Source organism: Poecilia latipinna, unplaced genomic scaffold (assembly GCF_001443285.1).
Source record: "Poecilia latipinna isolate Pla-1442-1.1 unplaced genomic scaffold, P_latipinna-1.0 Scaffold2505, whole genome shotgun sequence".
Lineage (NCBI taxonomy): Eukaryota > Metazoa > Chordata > Actinopteri > Cyprinodontiformes > Poeciliidae > Poecilia > Poecilia latipinna.
The window spans coordinates 79939-86280 of NW_015115121.1; the positions used below are offsets into that span (position 1 = coordinate 79939).

Genomic DNA, 6342 nt, shown 5'->3' on the forward strand with positions numbered 1-6342 from the left:
GGAAGAAAAGAAGGAAAGAAAGGTAAACAGGAAGGAATGGAGGTGCAGAGATTTGTTTTTTTTTTTTCCTTTTACACCAATAAGAAAGTCTGAGATGCTCACCGTGCTGCGGGCTCCTCCATCTGTCTCTGACACACACACACACACACACACACACACACACACACACACTGAGCAGAAGACACACTCCTCAGTCCTCAGCGGTCCAGCAGGAGCAGGTTAAAGGTGCCTCCTCTCCTGGCTCTGCTTGTGAAATACACACACATCGATACTTTTCACCTAAAAGAAACTGAAGTTTTACATTTTTACTAAATAAAGAAAAAGAAAAAAATAACCCTACATTCTTCCCCCTCCCCAAAGAAATTAATTTCTTCCTTTTCTTTGCTTCTGTTTTTGGAGATGTGAGTATTTTATGCTTTGCACACAAATGTGATGCATAGACTCGGCTTGCTCATATCTGCCTGCTCCGCACGTGGGCGGGTGTAAATCCTCATCCTGCTGTATATCCATTAGTAATGCAACACTCTAAAAATAAAGTGTGCCCCGGCGTATCAGTGCCTATGAACATGTTGCCTGTGTAATCACATTTTATATACTTCTTTTTTATCTGTTGTTGGAAGAGAGATGGAGGGGATTTTTATTTTTTTTTTCCCTCCATCCTCGCTGGTGCAGCAGCTATAGATGGGATGGATAGGCCAGTTGTTCCAACCAGGTGTTGGGTTTGCTTGGTGAAAGGTGAGATAAGTCCTGATTCTTTAACCCCGTTCTTCCTCCTCCTCTTTGCTGCACCGACACAAATCAGCATGCTTAGAATACACTGCATAAGTTATCAGCTCCTTGGATAGCGACACGTGAGGGGGAAGAGCGGCGGCAGAAAAAGAAGAGGAGACTTCTATCACTTAATGAAAAATAGCTTCTCTTTTGGACAGAACTTCACAGGGCTGCAATCAAGCCCGGGCCCCCAGTTCTTGACGTGCAATCGAGGCAAATCAAGTCAGCATCTATTAATAATATTTCCCTGGCTCCTTTCATTCCAGCGCATGTCCTACCACTGTCAACGCTGTGATGGAGCACTGCCTTTATCTCCACCCTGGCCTGCTCTGTCACAGTGATAAACAATTCTAACAAGAATCAGAATAAAGATCTCCCCAGTAGACTTTCAGAGATAGAGGGGGCCCTTTTTTTCTCATTTTCTAGACGGCAAAATTTAATCTAGTCCCCTCCCCGACAACCCCAACACAACCCCCCCATCCCTCCTTCCGCCTGCTTCCTCTTCTGCTCCCCTACTCATCTTCTTTTTTTCCCCCCTCTGCTTCCTTCTTCCCTGCTACTTCTTTTTTTTTTCAAACCATCACATTCAAAGAGATGCAAATTTCCTTAGAGCTGGGACCTGATGGAGTTGGAGTGAATGCGAAAGGGTTTGGAGAAAGTCTGTGCGCGAAGGCCTGGTGAAGCCATCTCTCCTCAGTCAGCCTGACCACGTCACCAGATAAACTGTGAGCGGTTTGTGACTGAACATCCCCTGCGTCTTCTGGATGAGCAGTATGATAGAAAGTTTCGTGTTTCCAATGCCCTGAGTTTTGTTTTCATGTTGTAAAAAAGTTTTTAACTTTCAGAGTTTCTCTTCCTCAAGGAGGGTCAATAGCAATAGAGGGTTTTGTGTCTGATGCTGTTATTTTTAAAGCTTCCCAAGACTTTTTTGAGGCTGATATTAACTTTGATTTTTTTTTTTTTCCCCCTTCAGGATTTTGCATTGTCAGAAAATCAATGTGTTGAGTGGCATCGCACCAAAGGTCAGATCCAAATAAGAGCAAAATTCACTAAATTAGAGATGGATGCTACATTGAGTACTTTGTTTTCCCAGAGTCTGAGAGAAGAGCAAATAAAAAGCACCAAAAGCAGATGAGATGTGACTTCTACTTTACAGTCTTGGTTTTCTAGAGCCAGACTTGGATGCTGGGAATAAACATGCACAGGGAATCCTCCTCAATGTAGAGGGAGAACAACTTGAAGGTCTAACGAAACAACATGTGTGATGGTGCGAGCTTGAATATGCTATGTGTTTTTCTAACTACCTGGGATTGGCAGTACACCAGTCATGAATTGAAGTTTTATGTGCTAATGTGCCTATTTTTCATTAGCAAAGTGGATGAGCTTAAGAGGTGTGATCCAAACCCAGCTAAATCAGGAGAGAGCTAACGGAGGTTTCTGGTGTGGAGGCTTTTGTAAGGTAATGTAGAGAGCTGACTGTATCTTCACTGGACCTTTAAAAATACAGGCTGGAGGCGTTTACAGATGCCACCGCTCTCCCTGGTTCTCGGTCGGCCATTTCTCTAAATGGCATGGTTAATTCTTGGGCTTGAAGCACAACAGCCGGTGGCAAGTGACAGTCACACAGCAGAAGATTAGTGTCTAGCCATTTCTACCGATTTAGTTTTTAGGTTCCCATGTCTACCAGAAAGACTCAGGACGTGATCTGATGATGCTTCATCCTGCCCAACAGCTCAGCATGAGGCGACGGTGCCAAGCACAGCAAAGAGAGGACTAGTAAAGATGGATTACATACGAACAGATCTGTGACAAGCCGGGCGACAGCCATGCAGGCAACAGCAGACAGTGAGAGACAAAGAAGTGAGGGGCCCAGTGGGACATCAGCGATGGAGGGAACAGGACCTGGCACACAGGTGAGGGAGGAGTCATGTGACTGGGAGTGTTATTTGGGTGGGGGAGGGGCCTGAAGAGGCAAAGGGAAGAATTTGGGAAGGGGCATACAAACCTATGCATTTTTCCTCCCTGTGGTCTGGCTTTCCACACAGACCCACAGTCACAGCATCAGACTCTGGATCAATAGAGCCAGAAATATTGCATCTAATCCTCTACCTGATGCATTTTTAATTGTGAGAGAGAGAAGAGGAGGGCGAGATGGGTGGTGGGTGTCACAGCAGGGAGGATGGACGCCCCTTCTCAGCATCAGCTGTGTCACTGAAGTTAGATGGGTGACAAATCAGCTAACACAGATGAGGAGTTCAGAGTGCAAAAGATGGATCACAGAGGAAGACCTGGTCTTCACGCTACAGAGAATGAAGAGTTAAAAGTGGGAGTTCTGGTTTTCCAACAAGGTCTCTGGAAATAGTTCTTAATGCTGATATTGAGAAATTCCCTACACTCCTTGTAGCAAAGTTGCTGCATTTGTTTGTTCACAAGTTCCCACCACAGCATTTCAGTCAATATGAACTCTGGGCTTATAGAATGTGTTTTTGCAAAACCTTGATTGTTTTTTTTTTTGTTTTTTTTTCCATATCTTCTGTCATAGATTTGCTATTGTGCTTGTGGCCACTGTGTTGCAAATGTCTCAGTTTTGAATCAAAGTTCAGCTATTGGAAAGATGGTCTCACATTTGGCTTTAGAATACTTTGGCCTACAGAGTTGATGGTCAAATGAAAGACTGCAGGGACAGATGTTCTGAAAACAAGCCCACATGGACAGTCTCCCACCCCCGTACTTGAGAGGTGCTTGGGCTGACATGTTCCGTTTGGTTTTCTGTAAAAGCGGTGCTGTGGTTTCATCTACTCAAAATGACATCATTTCAGAACTGTGGGGGATCTTGTGAATAAGCTACGCGGCTATATTCTGTTTTACAGTGAAAAGCCATTTTTTTCATCATGTCCAAAACAAGTGTACATGTTTTTATGTTCTACTTTAAAACTTCAAAGTCCTTTTCTTAGCACTATGCAGCTTGCACAGTTAGGTGAGTGTTTCACTAATTCTGACTTTATGTTATATATTTGTTATATATATATATATATATATATATATATATATATATATATATATATATATATGTTTTTTTCTTCAAAAGCAGTGTAGGAATACAGAAATGCAGTATAGTTGTACATATGATAGCATGTGTACAGTTTTTCAAATAAAGCCATAATTCAGAGGTGAAATCCAGCCAAAGCAGCGCAAGGGGTCAGGGGTCATGCCAGGGGTTAGGACATGACCCCTCGCATGCTGAAAGATGTATAAACAAAAAGTGGAGCAGGCAGTATGTACTTATCTTATCAATGACTATAACAATTAAAATTTCCAAATGTTTCTCAACTCCAAACAAGAGGATACTGGGGACATCAATTTGACTTGCTAAAGAAAAGAATAATGTAGCCTAACTCGGTTGGACATCAAAGCACAAATGCAATTCTTAAAGGGCTGGCCTTGTTGCTTTGAAAAACAAGAAAGACCTAATTTAGACTGAAAGGACTTTGATTTTTTCTTTTTTTTTCTTTTACATTTGCATAAACAAATAAAAGAACATGTAAACTGTCCGTCTTTGAAAAGACAAAGGAGACAATCCAGATACAAGTAAAACTGTGTGAAGATGGCTTTAAAAAGTGGAAGAAAAACATGGCAATTAAGAATTTTATTCCAGTTTAAATGCTTCTTTTCTTAGCTCAATGCTACATTCTTGAGGAAATGTAAAATTTTCGATTGAGAGAGAGTTAACATTCATTTCCCTGATTCCTATTCATTAAAGACATGTTTTAACTTGTGTTGTTTTTGTTTGTTTTTTTTTCTTCTTGCAAGTCATCCCGTATCACTTCAAATCAAGAATTTCAATTCACTTCATGAGGTTTAACTCAAACCTGCTGCACCTGTTTCCTTATGTTGATGATTTCAGGGGGTCTGATCTCATCCTCTACCTCCTTTGCTTTCCATATGCATGCATTGCTTTGAGATTGCATTACAGGATCATATGAAATAATTCTGCAAGCATAACCCTCTTTGCCATATAGACCAAGGGTGTTTTTAAAGAAAAAGATATCCTTGCAGGTTTGACCCATATCATTAGTTCACTTAAGTTTTCAGGCTGCAAATTAAAGTTAAACTACTGATCAACTTTGTAAACTTTAAGCCTGATCTGCAATGAGGCGATTTAGAGAAAGTATCCATAAACGGAGCCAAAGCGGATTTGCAAAAGATACGTGCTCCATTCGACAATGCCAAGAAACCAAATTGGTAAACAGGTGTGTGAGTGTGTCGCTATTAACACCTTGGGAATGGTCCGTGGTTCAGTGTTTCCTCATGAAATGTGATTTTATAAATCCCTCCAAAAAAAAAATTATAATAACCTAGATAAGCTCGGGGCTTAAGTGATCCGCAGAATCAGTGGTTTGGGAGTTTAACATCAGTACCTCTGAAGGTAATTCTGATGCAAATGTGCATGAAGACTCCTAGATAAATGCCTGTGGCTGGTGAATGAGGTCCAGGTGGGAATGTGCTTTATATGTTTCAAGGAATCAAAGGAAGGGAGAAATATTCAGAGTGAGGGAGAAAAAATAAGTACAAATCCTAAACAAAATGCAGATGGCAGCTGTGCTGACTCGCCTCTTAGTGCTTTGTGACGGGCTTTGCTTTATTTCACAGGGTACCATCCCTCCCTCCCCTCTTACCTCTCTATCTCACCTTCACTTTCCTCCTTAGTCAGTTGGCTGACATCTCAGCCACCCTTCCAAGACCTGCTGCTCATCACTGCTCACTTCCTACTTTTCCATTTGTTGACCATTTTCAGCTGGTATAGCAAGAAAGATGCTATGCCAGTTCCTCCTGAAGAGTCAAAATTGTAGTATTTAGTCTTAAAATAAGTTTAGATGGATTGTTATAGTCTGAGCTTTAACAGCTTTTTAATTTTTCAAGACCTATCACATTAAATTAGAATCATCACCACATAAATCTGTAATCCCTAATTTTGATTAAAATCATGTTAAAATACTGTGCACTTGTCTAATTCAGAAATACAATTATTGTATCACTCTGAAAAGGAGACTTAGCTTTGTATCAGTACAACCCTCTGAGGTAATGAGTTCATCATGTGCACTATAAACTTTCTCCTGTTAAACCTTGAAAAAGTTACATTTAACCTCAATAAACATTACATTTAATTAAAAAAAGTGCAAAAATAACTAAATTGCTTCCTCATACTACTGTGAACTTAAATTATGCTAATTCTAGAATGATACCAGGATATTTTTCTAGCAAGCACAGTTTTAACTAACCTTGACAAGGCATCAAAATTCACAAGGCAAGGGACAGGGACACGGTTTCTCTACCTCCCACCAGCTTAACATAACAGATATTCAAAATTAGCTTCTGGAAAGTCCGGTTACTTGTTTAAAATACTTTTCAGCATTAAAACTCACCAAGATGACTCACAAAGTTTAGCACGGTTTGTCTATGGTCTGCCTCTTCCATAGAAATGAGCGTTAAACACTGTCGCGCTTCCTTTACAAACCGGAAATAAAAGCAGAGAGACGATCACATTTCGTTTTTCAAAATAAGAGTTCTTTG

The 6342-nt window shown here is 40.8% G+C and overlaps 1 long non-coding RNA gene across 1 annotated transcript; it reads right to left on the reverse strand.

The window, feature by feature from the left end:
• Positions 1–15: 15 nt before the first annotated feature.
• On the reverse strand, positions 16–6268 carry LOC106938084 (uncharacterized). The gene is made up of 4 exons (XR_001422533.1): positions 6195–6268; positions 6051–6114; positions 5461–5601; positions 16–243 (listed from the first exon to the last, which is right to left on the reverse strand). It is a non-coding gene; the product is annotated as an uncharacterized LOC106938084 (long non-coding RNA).
• Between the last annotated feature and the right edge of the window lie 74 nt (positions 6269–6342).